The sequence below is a fragment of the Orcinus orca genome, chromosome 3, assembly GCF_937001465.1.
Source record: "Orcinus orca chromosome 3, mOrcOrc1.1, whole genome shotgun sequence".
Classification (NCBI taxonomy): domain Eukaryota; kingdom Metazoa; phylum Chordata; class Mammalia; order Artiodactyla; family Delphinidae; genus Orcinus; species Orcinus orca.
Window position 1 is genome coordinate 59,556,528 of NC_064561.1, and position 19,901 is coordinate 59,576,428.

Below are 19,901 nucleotides of genomic sequence, written 5' to 3' on the forward strand. Positions count from 1 at the left end.
GGAGCCTGTGCTCCGCAACGAGAGAGGCCACAACAGTGAGAGGCCCGCGTACCGCAAAAAAAAAAAAAAGAAGAAGAAGAAGTGTGCTAACACCTGGAAAATGCAAGTACATGGCATGGCGATAACAATCCTGGCCAGGCCAGGCTTCCCTGAGGAAAGGGGGGCGGTTAAGCTGAGACCTGCAGGAAGAGCTGCAGTTGGCCAGGTTTAGAGCAGAGGGGAGGAGACTCAAGGCTGAGGGAACTGCACGCGCAATCCCGAGAAGTCAGGGTGGCTCCCACGCACTGCGGGGACCAGCAGGTGCTGAGGTCACAGCAGTAGACAGGGCATAATGATAGCTCTCTGGGGAAATGTTTTGGAGACTTTTGCCACTGACTCTGGGGGCTCCCTTGCCCTTTCCCTTAAAAGGGAAACAATGTCCCCTGTAGGGCTCAGGGTATGGGGTCTAGAATCAGACCTAGGCTCTGTTCAGGCTTTGTATATACAAAGAGGCAACAGCTTACTGTCTGTGTGCCTCATGCTTTTCCACCTGTAAAATAGGTATGACGCTGTGACTTGGGAGGATTTAATTAGATAACCCACAGAAGGTCATATCAAGTCATGATCACAGTGCTTGGGACTTCAGCAGTGCTCGGTTCGTGGTGGTTAGTGCCGTTGTTATTCCTATTATCAGAGGCACCATGACCCTGGAGGCGCAGTCTCTATATAGTCAAATATGGAGTTAACACAGAGCCAGGGAGGGGCCCCCAGCCTCTGGATTCCTGTAGAACCAAAGTCCAAGGTATGACCCCTTTGGAATGACATTCGTGAATCCATCAAGTATGTTTTGGGAGTGGACTCGCATTTGTCAGTGACACAGGCTAGAGAGCAGAGGGCAGCTAAGACCCAGAAAGTTTCCTTAGATGACAAATGCACGCAGTCAGTGGACATCAGCCCACCCCCATCTCCTCCTCCTGCCCTGAAGGCTGGACTCCCATCCAAAGGATTCCAACAATGCTGTCGGTAACGAGAGCCCCAAGATGTCCTCTCTGAGCTGAGGGGTCACGAGTTCTGCCTTCCCAGAAAAGCACGTTTGCTCCAGCAGTAGCACGCCTTTGGGCTGATAGAGACTCGCGGGGTCCAGCTATGGGTAAGAATATTGCAAGGGGCTGAAGCTATTTTTTGCCACATGCTCTATCTCTCCAGCAGGCAGAGTGACAGTGCTTGGGATCCAGATATTCTCAGCCGTAGAAGGTCATGGAGCTGAAGGCTGAAAGTCCTGGCTCTCAAATAAGACTAGACTGGGGGTGGGGGATTATTTGCATCACCGGTTGGGGGTCCTAAGACCTTGAGCTGTCATCCCTTCCATCCCCTGGCCCAGCACCGACCACTACCCACAGGACTTCTGTTGAACCGATTCCCCTGGGCCCAGAGTCTGGTGGCAACTGTTTATTTTTAGCCTCTGATTCTCTGAGAATGTGGGTGGGCCCCTTGGAGCAGGGGGAGGGAGGAAGGAGGAGGAAGTAGTTCAGGGCCTGGAGGGCCACGGAGGACACAGCCCAGTCCAAGCCCTTAGCTCAGCTCTGTGACCTACCGTCCTCTCCCTTCTTGGCCCACCCCAGGTCAGGATTAGGTTGGACTCATGTCCCTGTGTTCCCCTTTCCCTCTGCCCTGAAGGCCCTAGAGACTGTGTGCTTTCCGTTCCTCTTTATAGCCACCCCCCCTGCCGCGTGCCCTTGGTCCTTTGATGCTCTCATACTCAACCACAGTGGGTGTGGAACAGGACTCCTCCATATCCCTCCCTTCCTCCTGCCTCTGAAGAGACGTCCCAGGTCCATCTCCTTGGGCCTGCCAGAGTAGGTGCTTAATAAATACGGGTAGGGGCTTCCCTGGTGGCGCAGTGGTTGAGAGTCCGCCTGCCGATGCAGGGGACGTGGGTTCATGCCCCGGTCCGGGAGGATCCCACATGCCGCGGAGCGGCTGGGCCCGTGAGCCATGGCCACTGGGCCTGTGCGTCCGGAGCCTGTGCTCCGCAGCGGGAGAGGCCACAACAGTGAGAGGCCCGCGTACCGCAAAAAAATAAATAAAAAAATACGGGTAGGCTGAAAGACTTCAAGGCTCTTCCATAATGGCAAAGGCCTGAATAATGGAAGAACCAATAAGGGGAATTTTAGAAACTTACAAATAGGAAGTTTAGGAACTTACAAATAGGGGTTAAATAGGGGTTTAGAAACTTACAAAACCCTGAAGTCATTGTCTCTGGTTGCTAGTTCCTTTCTCCCTTCTGAGAAGTTCCCTGGAGCCCCTAGGCCCCGTCTTTGTCTCTGTAATCTAGAAGGAAATGCATCTGCCCCTTCTTCCTCTTCAGGTCTAACTTCAGCCTTCCCTGACAAAAGGGGAACTGTCTGATGAGCTGGCCTCAATCCCCGCACAAACTTACCCTGTAACCCGGGGCAAGACACCCTGCCCACTGCACGACATTGTAAAGCACTCCTGTGGGATTGTTGTGAGGACTAGCGAGAGTGGCATGTAGTTGGTGCTTAGTAAATGCTTGTTGCTGTTCTATTATCATTAAATAAATGGTACAGTAAACCAAGCCTTCTTTTTTAACATCTGCTTCTTTCACGCTATACCTGATCATTCTTCACATTTTATAGAGTGCTTTAATATTTTATAAGGCACTTTCACATACATTAGCTCATCTGAGCCCCACACAACCCCTTGAAAAGGGCCAAGTCATTATTCCATGATTATTATTCCCATTATACAGATAAAGCCATTCATGTTCCAGAAAAATGTAGATGGGTCTCACTCACCATTGTGTCGTCAGCGTCTGACACAGGGCCTCGCACAGAGTGGGTGATCTAAACAAAACAAAGCAAAGCAAAATCCTTTTGAAGGAATGGCCTATAGGATGTAACCCTATATGCCATTTACCCTTTCCTCACCTGTAAAATGGGAATCAATGCTATAGGATACACACAGGAAATTCAAATTCTAGGATTCAGCTCCATAGCAAGCCTTGGTCTTTTTAACAGACAGAAGGCAGTGAGGTATGTGTAGCAAGCCCTTTCTGCTTCTCCTAGAGGCGAGACCCATTTTTTTAGTTTCAGGAGAATAATTGGGAAGTGCCTCAAACAGGCATATGGTTATAGCTCATTCCTGGGAGAGGGTCAGACCAGATTCCCAATGTCCTTACATCCTGGGACTTTGGTTTCTCCTGGTTTCTCCAGCTGGAAGCTGAATTTTAGAAAGGAGATGGGCCTATGTGCATGCAGTCATGGGAAGCAAATCCCAGGGGCAGTGGGAAGGGTTCTGGAGTAGAAATTAAAATGTCCTCTAAGATTAACACCATGGGGAAAAGATGCTGCCGCATTTGGAAGAGATGGGGTGAGGTGGATGAAAACATAAGAGAAAATTTACATATGTGCAATCCCCTTTCAGGTCAAAAATCATTTTACTAATTTCGGGACATAAAATGTATTATATGTAAGTTGATTTTTACTGCAAATGATCACCATCAGTAAATTACATTTCAAAGTATAATCTTTGTTGTCAGGCAATAATTATAAATCTATGGCTTACTTTTAATTTATTGAATTTCAAAAGAAATAAATGGAGCTATAGATGTTAAGTTTTAGGGAGTCTCTTCAGTTTGCGCATTGAGGAGAAGCAGAAGTCACCCACACTTGACTTCAAGAAAGCCTCTAATGTGTGGGAGCTTAGGGTTTATAAGGAGAGACCACACAACTTTAAGAAAGTTACCAAGACTGTGTAGGAGGGAAAAACTCAACTCACTGATGACAACACATGTCTCTTGGAACTGAACTCACCACTGTGTGTACATTTTCTTTTCTAGTGACGGTAAATCACATGTTTTCCCTCAGACTACTTTACAATGCTTTTAGATTCTTGGAATCTAAAATAAAGCCGAGGGCTTCCCTGGTGGCGCAGTGGTTAAGAATCTGCCTGCCAGCGCAGGGGACGTGGGTTCGAGCCCTGGTCCGGGAAGATCCCACATGCCGCAGAGCAGCTAAGCCCGTGCGCCACAACTACTGAGCCTGCGCTCTAGAGCCTGTGTGCCACAACTGCTGAGCCTGTGCTCTAGAGCCCGCGAGCCACAGCTACTGATCCCACACACCACAACTACTGAAGCCTGCACGCCTAGAGCCCATGCTCCACAACAAGAGAAGTCACCGCAGTAAGAAGCCCGTCGACAAAACTAGAGAAAGCCCGCGCACAGCAACGAAGACCCAACGCAGCCAAAAATAAATAAATAAAAAAAAATTAAAAAAAAAATAATAAATAAAATAAAGCCGATGTTTATTAAGCATCTACTATATGGTAGACATTTTTGTGAGGACTTTCCATGCATTCATTCATTTAATCCTTATCACAGCCCCATGACAGAGGTACTATTATTATCCCCATTTTACAGATGTGAAAAAAAGTTCAAGGAGGCAAAGTGATTGCCTAAGTTCCCATGGCTACCAAATAGCAGAACCAAGATTTGAACCCAGGTTGACAGCAAAGTGGCAAATGGTTCAGCATGAAAATTCGGTCCCTCTTCATTTTTTTTTTTTTAAGATTTTTTTTTTATGTGGACCACTTTTAAAGTCTTTATCGAATTTGTTACAATATTGCTTCTGTTTTATGTTTTGGTCTTTTGGCTGGGAGGCATGTGGGATCTTAGCTCCCCGACCAGGGATCAAACCCACACCCCCTGTATTGGAAGGAGAGGTCTTAACCACTGGACCACCAGGGAAGTCCCAGCCGTCTTCATTTAATCAAGTTACCTCCTCAGAGTGAACTGAGGCAAACTACCCACCTCTAGCCTCATCATCCCATGGAACCACGTGGAACACTTTTCTCCCCAGATCCTGCCCCAACAGGAACACATTCGTGACTTAGGAGCTGCTGAAAACACACCAATGCTCTTTCAATATTGCTTTAGTTTTTTGAACTCAGAGCAATTTTTAACTCTTTAAACCTTCATCTTAAAAGGTTTCTTTCCTTAATCCCTTTTATAGATGATGAGGTCACAGGGGCGAGAAAAAGCTGATTTCTAATTCTCTCCCAGCTCCCTATCTCTGTCATGCTCTCACTAATTTGTCTGGAACCTTGTGAGCAAGGAGAGAGTAGGATCACATTTCTGGCCCTTCCCATTCCCTTGTTCCTTTAAACCTTACTCATGGAGCCCCAGACCCTATCGAAGGCGTTAGGAACTCAGGGAAGAACGTGGAGGGCTCTGCTCTCAGTCGGTGAACCTTCTAGTGGGTAACGACTGACAGTAAACAAGGCACAAAGAGAGAGACTGAAATACAGTGACTGTATCTGTGCTCTGAAGGAAATCCCCTGTTTTTTGGTCTGGCAACATCAGTGCCCAGTCGAACTCATGGCCCCCATCAGGGCCTGGGGAGTGCGCAGGAGCACGCCCACCACTGAAACTGAAAGTTTATAAGAGGAAGTCCCAAGCGAGGGGGCATGGAGATCCCTATCTTGCAACAACGACAATTTCTGGGTCCCAGAGGGGCCGTTTCCCCTTGTTGACCTACGTTCGGGTCACCCTGCCCTCGGTGCCCAGGAACTGCACTGGGACCACACCAGCCACAGCTTTGCCTTCAAAACCTCCCTGTGGCTTCAGTTTTAGGCATCCCTTCAGGAGAGCAAAGTCTACCTGGTAGTGTTTGGACAACTTATCTTAAGTGTTTTATTTGGGGGAGATTTGTTTTTCAGGTTTAATGCCTTTGAGGAGCCAAAAAGTCCTGGAATAAAATGACACTGATCACACCCCACACCTCTAACTCCTATCTTCACAGAAGAGACCCAGTGGGAGGATCAGGGCGGAGATTGCCACCTTTTTCTTTTTTTAAAAAATTAATTAATTTATTTATTTTTGGCTGCATTGGGTCTTTGTTGCTGCGTGCGGGCTTTCTCTGGTTGCGACAAGCGGGGGCTCTTCATTGCGGTGCGCGGGCTTCTCATTGCAGCGGCTTCTCTTGTTGCAGTGCACGGGCTCTAGGTGCATGGGCTTCAGTAGTTGTGGCACGCAGGCTCAGTAGTTGTGGCTCACGGGCTCTAGAGCACAGGCTCAGTAGTTGTGGTGCACGGGCTTAGCTACTCCGCAGCATGTGGGATCTTCCCGGACCAGGGCTCTAACCCGTGTCCCTTGCATTGGCAGGCGGGTTCTTAACCACTGCGCCACCAGGGAAGCCCCTGCCACCTTTGTCTGAGCCTGACACAAGGACTGTCCCAAGAGCCATCCCTCACCGGCCAGCACCACAGAGTCCTGGAACACTTTTCCTCTCTGTGATGTCAACCAGTCCACACGACAACTGGGAGAAGGAAGACAGAGGTTCTCATCCCCACTTTCAGGAGCAGAGCAGGTCATTTGCTGAATGGTACTTACACATGATTTCATGATTCTAAACCCAGTGCTCTTTTTACCATCACAGTGTCTCCCAACCTCTGTCACTCAAGTCCTCCCTCTGACTTTTGCCAAATCCCTGTAACAGTTGTACCATGATTAATACATTTTTTTCAAAGCTGCCTGCTTTTTCCTCTTAGCTTAAATGCCTTTGTTTAAAAACAAAACGTGCTATCACTGCTCTAATTGGAAACCTGGTTTCACTTACTGTAAATGGAAGGCAGCCACAGATATAAATGCAAGGAAACGTAGCAAATCCCAGCTAGACACTGAGGCCTCCTGATGGCTCTGAGCCTGAAGCCTGATCTCTCTCTGTAAAAAAAAAAAAGGAAGGGTAGCAAGTGTCAGAGGTGTTAAAGACAGGCTAGCTCCCAACTGAGGCTTTCTCCTGGAAGGACTGAGGGAGAATTGAGAAAGTGTTGAACTTTGTCGCTATGTGAGCAAACGAACGCTCGGCTGTACCTATCTTGGACACCGTCCAACAGGAGCACTTGTCTTGCCCCTGGGAAAACCTGCGGTGCTGCACCCTTTCTTGGAGAAGAGAGGCGGCTCCCTTGCCGTGGCACCTCTCAGGTTGGTTCCCCCAAGCACCACTCCCGAAGCCGTCCTCTCCTGTCTTGGAGGCCGTCCTTTGCAAGTTCTCTTATCTCTGCCTCCCCACTGTGAGGTTGCCCAGGCTCCATCCCTGCCCACTCGTGTCCCAGCACAAGGTCTCTTCTCCCACCCAGGCCCTCTCCCGGACCAGGGGGCAGAGCTTGGCTGGATTGCTGCAACCCCTTTTGAAATGCTCCCTCTGCTTCCCATTCCTCCTCCTTCAATCTGCCCGCCACACCCAGCACAGGTGACTTTCTAAAGCCCAGATTGGTCATGCTGCTTCCCTGATAAAAACCACTTGGTGATGGCCATTCTGACTGGTGTGAGATGATATCTCATTGTAGTTTTGATTTGCATTTCTCTAATGATTAATGATGTTGAGCATTCTTTCATGTGTTTGTTGGCAGTCTGTATATCTTCTTTGGAGAAATGTCTATTTAGGTCTTCTGCCCATTTTTGGATTGGGTTGTTTGTTTTTTTGTTATTGAGCTGCATGAGCTGCTTATACATTTTGGAGATTAATCCTATAATTCAAAAAGAGTCATGTACCAAAATGTTCATTGCAGCTCTATTTACAATAGCCTGGAGATGGAAACAACCTAAGTGTCCATCATCGGATGAATGGATAAAGAAGATGTGGCACATATATACAATGGAATATTACTCAGCCATAGAAAGAAACGAAATTGAGCTATTTGTAATGAGGTGGATGGACCTAGAGTCTGTCATACAGAGTGAAGTAAGTCAGAAAGAGAAAGACAAATACCGTATGCTAACACATATATATGGAATTTAAGGAAAAAAATGTCATGAAGAACCTAGGTGTAAGACAGGAATAAAGACACAGACCTACTAGAGAATGGACTTGAGGATATGGGGAGGGGGAAGGGTAAGCTGTGACAAAGCGAGAGAGAGGCATGGACATATATACACTACCAAACGTAAGGTAGATAGCTAGTGGGAAGCAGCCGCATAGCACAGGGAGATCAGCTCGGTGCTTTGTGACCGCCTGGAAGGGTGGGATAGGGAGGGTGGGAGGGAGGGAGACGCAAGAGGGAAGAGATATGGGAACATATGTATATGTATAACTGATTCACTTTGTTATAAAGCAGAAACTAACACACCATTGTAAAGCGATTATACTCCAATAAAGATGTAAAAAAAAAAAACCAAAAACACCCACTTGGTGTCTCCCACCGCCCTCAGGATCACGTCCTTCCTCCCTCCCTCGTGGGCCTACGAGGCCCTGCCTGCCCTGTCCTGCCCACACGAGTCCCCAGCCTCACTCCTCCCCACTTCCCTCCCCAAGCTCTATGATCTTGCCATGTTGGACTTCTTCACTTCCTTACCAGTCTCTTCCTTGACTTGGGAATTTCATAAACAACGTTCCCTCTGCTTGAAGGGAACGCTTTTGCCTTCACCCACACATTCCGCCGGTCTCAGCTTCAACATCACTCTATCCCAGCAGCCGCTCCTGGTCTCCCTCCAGGCAGACCCCCTCCCCTTTGATGACCCCGTGTTTCTCCCGTGGCTCACGCTCTATTGGAATCACCTGTGTCTGTTCGCGGCTCTAGCCCAGAGCCTAGCAGAGGGCCTGAACTGTATGGAGCCACAGAAATGCTTGTTAATTGAATGGAGGGTTATTATTAATTCCCTGCACCTATCAGTCCCCAATCCCAGTTTCTACGTGCCCTGCCCTTTGTCTTCATTTAACTAAATTCTCCCTCTCCCAGCCTTGATAGTCCAGGTCAATTCCCACCTCTCCCATGAAGCCACCCCTGATTGCTCTAGCCCAGAGAGAATTCACCCTCTCCCAGCCTTGATAGTCCAGGTCAATTCCCACCTCTCCCATGAAGCCACCCCTGATTGCTCTAGCCCAGACAGAATTCGCCTTCTGTAGAACCCCTAGAGCATCTCTTTCTTTGCTGAATGAATGAATGGGACATATTCTATTTTTATTTGGCCGCTCCTCGTGGCTTGTGGGATCCTAGTTCCCCAACCAGGGATAGAACCCTGGCCCTCGGCAGTGAAAGCATGAAGTCCTAACCACTGGACCATCAGGGAAGTCCCTAGGACATATTCTAAATGGAGCAGAGTGAGAAAACGATGTCATTTAAAACTCAAACTCATGGTAATGACCTCTGTTTTTTAAGAGGGAAGGCATAATTCCTATCAGTGGAAAAATAAATCTCTAAATGACTTCCTTGGAGAGGCTGGTGGGAAAAAGAGAGACAACAGGCTAAAATCACAAGACTTTTGTGGTTTTTCTTTGAAGTAAATGTGAGACCCTAAGAAGTCCTCTTTCAAAAAGTGACGTGTTTTTTTGGAAATAGATAACATTTTGCACATAGTACAAAATTCAAAAGGCAGACAGCCTTCCCTTAGCACGCCACATTAATGAATTTGAATGTGCAGGGAGATAGGTGTAAGTGGAGTAGAGAATCCATTGTTCCTAATGTTACAGTGGGGAAAACTGCATTACTAGGGGAGTCCCCATGGGGGGAAAAGTGGACTCTAAGGGCGAGGGACCAAGCACGCAGATATTGTTCCAGGGTCTGTGCAAGTGGATGGCCAGGGAGGAGGTCTCCGGGCAGGTGGCCTAAGGGCCTCCAGGCCAAGGGCCAGCCAGCAGTTAAGTTGCCCTTGCTTGCCTTATCAGCCACACCAGGCCATCAGCCCTCAAATCCCTGGAGGGACAGTTTGGGGGGCAAACAAGGAAAGTTGGCTTCAGTCACCCTGGAATCAAACAGCCTCAGAGACAGCAGGAACCCAGGGTCTGGGGACACAGGGAGGACAGTGGCTCTGGGGACTTGTGGAAACCTTGGGAGGGCTTCCCACTGAGGAGGAATAGGGCTCCAGCCAACAATATTTAATCTCAAAGGACACATGACCTTAGCTAACATTGGAGTTACAAGCAGCCTTGCTTTATATTATTATCTTTTTCGTTTATTGACACTCTGTATTCCTGACTAGACTGTAGGGTCTCTGAGGCCAGGGACTGGGTCTCATTTCCTCTTGTTCCACACCCGACTTCCCTGGGCAATAACAGTGACCCCAGCACTGAATCCATTTTGGTGGCCACCTGTGACATTCCCATTGAGAGAGGACTGTGGCTGTGATTCCTATCAACCCCTTCCAAACACACACACACAGCACCTGGAAACAGCCCAGGGGCGGGTGAAGGTACTGCTAGGCTGCCAGGAGCCCCGGGCCCTAGCCTGTCCCCCACTACCAACATGCCACTTTGAGCAATCTTGGGGCAAATCCCTTGACTAACTCAGCTCTTGTTTCCCACACCCTCCAATCAACAGCTCAAGGAGCCACAAAGCAATGTTTATGGCTACCGCACTGGCTAGGTTGTAAGAAGGACAAATAAGGCCGTTTCTAAGTAATTCCTGAACTGTTCAGATATGAAGGTTATAATGGCCAGGGACTGGCATGGGCTGGGGAGCCAAGCAAAGCAAGATTGCCAGAGGCCTTTGTAACTGCTTCTGTGGCTGTACTGGTGGGGAACCAGCTCCAAGTCAAATATGTGTACAAAGAGGACGCTCAAACCCCTGCTCTCAGCGTCTTGCTGCCTCCATTGGAGAGATAAGAAAGCAAAGGCTCAGAAAGTTTAACACAATCATGTGAACATCAGTAGGGTAGTCAAGAATTAACCCCATTAGGCCAATACTAATTCCAGGCTTCTTAAAGGCTCCAAGGGACTGAATTTCTGCCAAACTGAGGTTCTCCTTACCTTCTAAGGAAAAACATTCTCCAAATGATGCCACCATTATAATAACAATGTGAGACTGTTGGGGGCTTATGCTAGCCATCAGCTTGGTACTCTGAATTCTTGACATTGCTCAAGTTAAATTTTTGGTTTTAATTATTTGTGAGTGAACTAGAATGCTCATGGCATGCACTGATGTGTCATTTTGCTGTGCCCAAATTTAAATCAGAGCGCTGGGAGGCTGGTGTACTGGAAATATTAACAGTAAGAAAGGCCATCCTCTTGCCCAGCGGCTACATTTCAACATTGCTTTCTTGTTGTCACATGTCATATACCCTGGAGTTCTCAGGAGGTTATACAAAAAAAATTTTTTTGTTTTACTTCCTATAAAATATAGTTCTTGAAAAACAAGCCGACTTGTCTTGGTGATGGAAGGGAGTAGTATAAGAAGTATAAATTCCTGTTGTTTCTTAAGCCAGAAAATAGAAGTTTCAGATGAACTGCAGAGTAGGAGATTGAACCCAGTGGAGGCTCAGATCCTAAAAGTGACAGGTTCATCTTTTTCTCTAAACAGTAATTTTAAAAAAGCAATTTATAAAACCATTTCAAGCCATCAGTGGCAACAACAATAACAGTAACAAAAACAACTCTTCAATAAGCAAAAGAAGAAACTTTAGAGAAGTCAAAAAAGCATTTGATGTGTAGCATGAAGATGTAACCCTTGATGGAGATGGGGTTCTGGAGGAAGGCAATTACCTGAGCAGATTTTTCCATACGTACAAATTTAGGGCACACAAAGGTCTCCAGCTCTTAGCCTGGAGAATATTGGAGGCCACTGGGAAGTCTTGTCTCACCATCAACTTGCTCATCCTTCAAATTTACCCCCACTCCCAGCCCATCCCAAATGGGATGTCATGATGGCGTGTCATCTAGTGGTTGAAATGATCACTGCAAATAACTGCCTTGGGCTTCCTGTTTCAATTTCATCACACCTTCATTTATTTGTTTGTTTGTTTGTTTATTTAGTGGATTGTTATTTTGTGCCTGATGCTGAGACTATAACAGAGAATATAGACATGGGCTTTCCTTCAGGAACCTCATAGTCTACTGGGGGGATCAGACACAGCAAATAAAATATGAGGGTAAGATCATAATATATGATAGGGAGCTAACAGAAAACTGAGGAAAGGGCACCTAAGCCAGATTTGGTGGCCAGGCAAGCCTTCCCAGAGGAAGTACCATCAATGCTGGGACCTGAAGAATCTCATTCATTAGGAAGTCATTCATTAAGCGAAGGAAGGGAAGGGAAGAGCCTTCCAGGTAGAGGGAACAGCATGCTTAAAAGCCAGGTATCAAGAGTACACAACAACCAGCACAGGCTGGGCTTTGAGCTCTGTTAAGAACTTTGAACTTCATCCTTGGGCGCAGTAAGAGCCATTTGTTTTTAGGGAAAAATGAAGAAAGCCTATAGCATTTTTTTTTTTTTTTAAGCCTATAGAATTTGAATTTCCCCCAGGACCTCGCTTATACCTCTTCCTCTTAGAGTACATATCCTCAGCCCCCGGTCCCACTGCCAAAGAGTGGCATGACGTTATTCTTTTTGTTTGTTTGTTTTCTTCCCAGGCATGAGTTGCTCATCCCACATGCCCTTGATCTCTCTTTTCCTTCTGTCAGCAAAGAGGTTTGTTTTGCATTGTAATCATTCCTAAGCCAGGGCAGAAATTCAGGTCCTGCACAAATAGGTCTGGGAATGCCAAACTCCTTTCTAAGGCCAATGTCCTTAAAGGGGGAATAATGGCTACTCTGAGGGGAAGGTCCCGGGAACCTGTGCCTCTGCATCCTCTGGCCATTTGTTAAAGAGGTAGCTTCCCACATCCCATCCCAGGCCTGCTCAGTCCTCACTCAGAGGTGGCTGGCCATGGAATAGGCACCAGTGCCCCAGGTGACCCTGCTACTCACTCAGGTAGGAAGCACAGCTGCTGTGGCCAAGAGCACCATCTCTGGGGTCAGTTCCCTCCATGGTTCAGTCTCAGCTCTGCCTTGACCTGTAAGTGGCTCATCTGTTTGACCTTAGGCCAATGACTTCATTTCCCTAAGCACGGCTTCCTCTTCTTGTAAAGGAGAATAAAAATCATAAAACCAACCTGGATAGGATTATTGAGAGGAGAAGATGAGGTTATGCATGTAATGCACTTGGCACAAAGTCTGGCATACAGGAAGGGTTCAGTAAAGATTAAAGAACAAGGACGGTCATGTCTTGGACCCCATTTCAGTCATAAGTGGGCACAGGGCTTAAGGCAGCAGGCCTGGATAATCAGGAACTGAAATCTAGGATTAAACACACCCAGAGAAGTAGGCTGGTACTGAGGGGGAAGAGGGAGCCTAGGTGCATCATACATGTTACTCTGAGAGGAGGGTGAGAGCCAGCAGTCCAGACAAGCAGTCTGCCTTAGGGCAGCTGGGAAAGGCCTAACACAGGGTCCCAAGTGCACAGCAAAGGGGGTGGAAATGAAATCTCCATGAAATGTTCAGAGGATCTGATAGGAGGCTTGTCTCTGCCAACTCTGGGTAGCAGTCACAATTCTTGCCACTACAAACCAGCCTAAGCAAAAAAAAAAAAAAAGAAAATTTGGGCGGGGGTTCATTTAACTAAAAGGGCCAAGGGTAGCTGAATCCAGTTTAAACAAGGTCATCAACCAGTCTCCAGTTCTCAGCTCTACTTCCTTCTGTCTTAGCTTTGTTGTCAGGCAGGCTTGTTTTTTGTCATGGCGAAAAGTCAACCAGCAGCTCCAAATGTAGCTCAGCATGTAGCAACCCCAGCAGAGAGACAGCCCCTCTTCTGCCATAGCTCCAGCAAAAATCCTGAGGCTGACATTCATTAGCTTGACCTGGGTCATATGCCCATCTCTGAACCAATCACCGTGACCAGGGAAATGGAATGTTCTGAGTGGCCAGGCATGAATCATATGTTCAATCTGGAATCCAAACTACATGGACTGACCGTAAAGAATTCCCTGAATAAAATGGCGGCCTTGATTCTGGCAGAAGATGTCAACCTAAAAAAAAAAAAAACCAAAAGCAAAACCATGAGAGTCCAGTTCAGAGGCAAGGTGTTTATTTGGGACCAAAGAACTGCAACTCGGGGTACACAGAATTAGGTAGAAAACCAAATAGTGTCCTGATTATAGGAAAGGGTCTCAGGATTTTTATGGGAAAAAAAGAGAGATAGATGAGGTAAGCTGTTTTTTTGTTTGTTTGAGGTAAGCTGTTTTTTTAAGAAGAGTTTATTGGTGTAAGACCAAGTAATTGATCAGGTGAAGTGTTCATTGATAAAAAGATGAGGTAAAGCTAGATTTGTACTTCACTGGTCAGGTGAAGTCGTCGCTAGGTAAAAGATCATTGATAGTCCTTTCAACAGGACATTCTGGTTTCTCTGCTGAGTTGGAATGTTGGTGGTTTTGTCCAGTTCAGAGGTATAGAAAACAGGACTTGTAAGAAGGCAGTTCCTCTGGAATGGCTGCTACGGCTCTATTTCATATGGCTCCACTCATGTCATCTTTCATAGAGGAATGAGGACAAGAGGTGACCTCATTTTGTCCATGTGTGAGACACCCCTGAGGCCAGAGGTCCCTGGAGCCAAGTACGCAGTCCCGTGAGCATCCATCCAGTTCTGCTGCAGCCACCACAGGCTTGGTCCTTGGACAGAGGATTACAGCAGCACTGGACAGCAGGCGGGAGGAGTCTCCCCACAGAGAGCTACGACACTACAGATGGTGCTTGCTGAAAAAGCAGTTCTGGGGAGAATTAGGCACAGCTGGTTTGTACAAGCCCCCAGCCAGATCTCCTTCAAGAGAGTCTGTAAAGGACAAAAAATAGGGGACCTTATTGGGGGAGGGGAGTAGGGAGATGCTAAAATGCCTCTAGCTCTTCAGAAGGCTAGGACTCCTCAGCCACGGTACCTGAAGCCCATGGGGGGCTGGCAGCTTGGGCTGGGAGGGCATTAGGGATGGTGTTCTTGCTCAGACACTCTTGCCTTTCTCCCTCCCTTCTTCTTAGTCCATCCTCCACCCTCACCCCAGCACCCTCTGAACTATGCAGCCCTGTGAATGAACCCCTTCACTCCTGACACGAGTCTCTTGGGCCCTTGTATTCATTCAGTCACTAGATTAGCGCCTGCTGTGGGGCACATCCTGTGCCAGGAACTGCAATGGGTCCCTCGGCATAGCCCACAACCTCTCGGAACACACAGCTCTAGAAAGTGTGCATTCTTTACTTTTAATTGCACAAGTTATGCATGCAGTGATTCTCCTTGTAAAATATTCCAACAATATCTTTACTACTAAGGCCACTTGACTCCACTCTCCCCAGCCAGTCACTCCCTCCAAGAAACCTCAGTTATACATTTGATGTTTATCTGTTGAAACAATTTTCTACATATGTACATCCTAACATGTTCACTTGCAGAAGCATATAGCTTTTGTTTTGGTGACAGTTAAAAAATAGGTCCAAAAGGGTACACCATGAGAAGTCTCCCTCCAGCCCCATCCCCCAGCTGGGGATGTGCAATCCCCTCTCGGAGCAGCCAGTCAGGGTCACCAGTTTCCAGTGCATCTTTCCAGATAAGCTAGGCCAGAAGTCAGCAAACCTTGTCTGGAAAGGGCCAGATGATAAATATTTTAAGCTTTGTGAGCTTATTGGTCTCTGTCACAACTACTCAACTCTGCCATTGTATTGAGAAAGCAACCATAGACAATACACTAATTAATGAGCATGGCTCATTAATGAAACTTTGTTTATGGACATTGCAATTTGAATTTCATATCATTTTTATATATAATGAGATAATATTCTTCTTTTGAATGTTTTTCAACTACTGAAAAATCTAAGCATCATTCTTAGATAGCTGGCTGTACCAAGGGAGGCAGCAGGCTGGATTTGGCCTGTGGACTGTAGTTTGCTGATCCTGGTCTATGCACAAAAAAGCAAGTGCCCGTGAATATTCTTTCCCCTCTTTTTTACATAAGGAGAGCATGCTATACACATTGTTCTGAACACTGATTTTCTCACTTTGTGATATATCTTAAAGATCGTGCCGCATCAGTTCATATAAAACTTCTTTTTTTTTTTTTTTTTTGCGGTACGCGGGCCTCTCACTGTTGTGGCCTCTCCCGTTGCGGAGCACAGGCTCCGGACGCGCAGGCTCAGCGGCCATGGCTCACGGGCCCAGCAGCTCCGTGGCATCTTCCTGGACTGGGGCACGAACCCGCGTACCCTGCATCGGCAGGCGGGCTCTCAACCACTGCGCCACCAGGGAAGCCCAGAACTTCTTCATTTTTGCCATTGGCATACATAGTATTACATTTTATTCCATGATAACACATGTACCATAATTTACCATAATTTCCTTAGCCCACCACTTATTGATGTGTTTTTAGGTTATTTTCTTTTGCTATTATAAACAAAGTTTCACTGAAAAATCTTGTATTTATTTGTATCTGTGTGCATTTTTAGCTTTATTGAGATATAATCCATATACCTTACAACTCATCCATCTTAAGTGTACAATTAATTGGCTTTTAGTGTATTTACAGAGCTGTTCACACAGCAGTACATTCAATTTTAGAACGTTGCCATTACCCCAAAATAACCCCCTGACTCTTTAGCTGTCATCCCCTCGAAGTCCTGGGCAACCACTTAACTACTTTCTGTCTCTCTGGATTTGCCTATTTTGGATATTTATGTGGAATCATAAAATATTGATCTTTTGCGACTTAGCATAAGGTTTTCAAGGTCAATCCATGTTTTAGCATGTTATGAGTACTTCATACAATATTCTACAATGTTCTATTGTATGGCTATACAACATTTTATTTATCTATTCATCAGCTTATGGACATTTCAATTGTTTCCACTTTGGGGCTATTATGAATAATGCCTCTATGAACATTTGTGTATATGTTTTTGTGTGAATATATCTTTCCATTTCTCCTGCTTATATGTCTAGGAGTGGAATTGCTGGGTCAGATGGTAACTTTATGTTTAACCATTTGAGGAAATGTCAGAATGTTTTCCAAGGTAGCTGCACCATTTTATACTCCCACCAGCAATGTATGAGGACTCCAATTTCTCCACAGCCTTGCCAATCTTTGCCATTATCCGTCTTAACTTATTTCTATATCTCAGGCTTTTTTCATATGTATATATATATATACATATATGTAGATCTTCTTTGTGATTGTTAAATGCTAGGTGGTATGTCAGAGCAAAACTGGAGCCCAGTTCAGCCATTCCCTCTTGATGGCTATCTAGACTGTTTCCAGCTTTTTATCAGTACAAACAGCACAGCAGTGCACATTCTTGTTTTACCTCCTTGTGCATAGAGTAAGCATTTCTTGAGGACAGTCTTTGAAGTGGAATTGCTGGATGAAGGGGTATGCACATTTACATTTTTTGAAATATTACAAACTACCCTCTGGAAAAACTCTACCAATTAACATTCCACCAACAGTGTATGAGTGCTCATTTCACTACATCCATGCCAGCCCTGGATATTGCCCCCTTCATTGATGCCAGCAAGCATCTTGTTTTCATTTGCATTTCCCTCATTAACGTGAGGTTGAAATCAGAGCCATATCCCAACTTGCGGCTCTCCTCCTCTTTGGCATCAGGGTGCTGCCCCTTCATCTCTGTGTCTTTCATACTGCCCAGCCCAGAGCTGAGTGCAGCAGCTACGGATAAATGTTGGAGTCAGGCACTGTGATTTTTGCAGTCCTATGTGACAAAAATATGTTCTGAGACCCTACAAAATTCTACAGTGTCTTAGTTCTCCAAGATTTAATTGCGGATGTTAGAGCTCCTATCTGAGCTGTGCTGACTTCTAAGCCTTAGAGAAATCAGAAATCCTTGACTCCTGGTCTAGGGAGCAATTTTTTAGTAAACAGCAAAACAACTTGAATACCTGGTCAGGCTGGAACACGGGAGTCTTTCAAAACAAGTCCTAGGATCCTGGGAAGCAGGAAATCTCTTCTGTTGGAAACTTCCTGATACCATCATCCAAACAGAATGGAAAAAAACCTTAGGGGTCATTTAAAGCTATCCTATTGTGCAAATCAGGAGGCGGAGGCCCCAGCTAGAGAAGTGACTTGCTCTAGGTCACATAACTAGTCAAGAACAGAGCTGTGAGCGCAGTCCAGGTTCTGATTCCAGGTCAGTGCTCTTTCCTCAAAACATGTGGAGTCAGAGAATTCACCTCCAAACTCCTCCCCAAACTCCTCTGCTCCTAACAGGAGAACTTGACCTTTCTCAGAAGCAGCATAGAATGGGGATTAAGGGCCCTGGTTTTTGAACCAGACAGCTCTAAATTCAAAACCCAGTGCAGCCACCAAGGTCTAGTAACTTTAGTCTTTGACCCTTGGTGTCTTCTTCCTTGACGGTTAATATCACCTACATCACAAGATTATAGCTGTAGTTAGTATTATTTACCTCACAGGATTATGTCAGATTTAAATGAGCGAAATTCAGTAAGCGCTCATTAAACTGCCTTTTATGTTTCCCCTCTAATCTCCTCCTCTCTTGAGTGATTTGTCTGTGAGGGTGTAAAGATTAATTTATCAGAGTGTAGGGAATTCCTGGTTCGGACTCCATGCAGTTGGGGGGATCATGCATCCCCCCCGCTTTGTTACTTCACTTGCCTAGGCTTGAGTTGCCACTTCCTAAGTCACTCCTTTATTAAACCACCATTCACAGCAGAGGAACTGTCCGCATCCTCGTTTGTTTGCATTGCATAAATTAGAAGGAGCTGAGAACAAGAGTTCCTTTGACCTCAGTCAACCTTGGCTGCCATTAGAATCATTGGGGGAACATTTCAAAAGCACCAAAGACTGCACCCTATCCCTTCCCTTATCCCTTATCCTGATCAGATTGGTTGGGAGTGGGGTCCAGGTGGCTTAAAAGCTCTCCCAGTGATTCTAATTGAAGTCAGGCTGGCGATCCACTGGTCTACATGAGTAGAGTTTAACACGCATCTGAATCACCTATAGAGCTGGGCCCCTTTCATTCAGTAGGTCTGGAGCGGGGCCTATGAATTTGCATTTCTTACAAGTTTCCACGTGATATGGATGCTGTCGATCTGGGGAACATTCTTTGATAAACGCTGATCTAGATGAACCTGAGAGGACCTTTGGGTTTTTTCCTTCCCAGCATCGTTTCCCCCTCTGGTAACAGCTCATGACTTGCCTTTAGTGAACTACCCCTCTTCATATCTTAGGCCACGGGTGTAAGCGATACTCACCCTCTTCCCAACTTCAGGAGAACATGACAAAGTCTGGCCAATCAACAGAATCTACACCCTGGCTCCGGGGAGTGATTGGTTTAGCAACGGGCATATCACTTAACAGTCCAGTGAGAGTCAGCCCTGGGATGTTTCCTGGAACCCTTGGGAAGAAGTGCTAAGCTGGTTAGTTGTAAACCTGGGGCTGCTGGGGAAGAACCTGCCTGAGGATGAAGCAGGCAAAGGAGGGCAGAAGAAGAGACTAACAGAGACCAAGTCCCGATGACACTTTCTTATCCCCTGGATCCAGCCAAGCCTGAATTTAGACCTAAATATTTCAGTTATATGAGTCAATAAATTCCCTTTTGGTACATCACAGGGAATATAACCAATATTTTGTAATAACTTTAAATGGAGTATAATATATAAGAATATTGAATCACTGTGTTGTATACCTGAAACTAATATAACATTGTAAATCAACTATATTTCAATAAATAAATAAATTCTCTTTTTTGCTTAAGCCAGTTTGGGGTGGGTTTTGTCATCTGCAATTCAAAAAGTGCTGGGAATTCCCTGGTGGTCCAATGATTAGGACTCCATCCTTTCACTGTCAAGGGCCCAGTTTCGATACCTGGTTGGGGAATTAAGATCCCACCATAAGCCACGGTGCAGCCAAAAAAAAAAAAAAAAAAAGTGCTGAGTACATGGGACATCTACAATGCCTTACCACCCAAAGGGTGGGATTCCAGGTTCTCTCCTGGATGCTACTCCCGTCAGGCAATAATCTTCACAAAGGCCCCAGAATGGAGCAGAAGAACTCCTAGAGGTCATTTACTGCCATTCTCCTCCTTGTTTATGTGGGGAGACCGGGGGGACAAGGAAGGGTGAGGACACGTCCTGAGTCATGCATACAA

At 46.1% G+C, this 19,901-nt stretch overlaps 1 long non-coding RNA gene across 5 annotated transcripts in view; it reads right to left on the reverse strand.

Annotated features, from left to right (window-relative positions):
• LOC125964045 (uncharacterized) overlaps positions 1–19,901 on the reverse strand; it is an 80,077-nt gene that overhangs the window by 39,354 nt on the left and 20,822 nt on the right. For 3 of the 5 annotated variants that reach the window (XR_007476569.1, XR_007476568.1, XR_007476566.1), the window contains exons 3-5: positions 12,675–12,859; positions 6,615–6,718; positions 2,796–2,843 (exon numbers count right to left, since the gene is read on the reverse strand). This is a non-coding gene — a long non-coding RNA (uncharacterized LOC125964045). Of the gene's footprint in view, positions 1–2,795; positions 2,844–6,614; positions 6,719–12,674; positions 12,860–14,110; positions 14,572–19,901 lie in introns of those variants that run through there. The other 2 variants (XR_007476570.1, XR_007476567.1) reach the window with 2 other exon arrangements.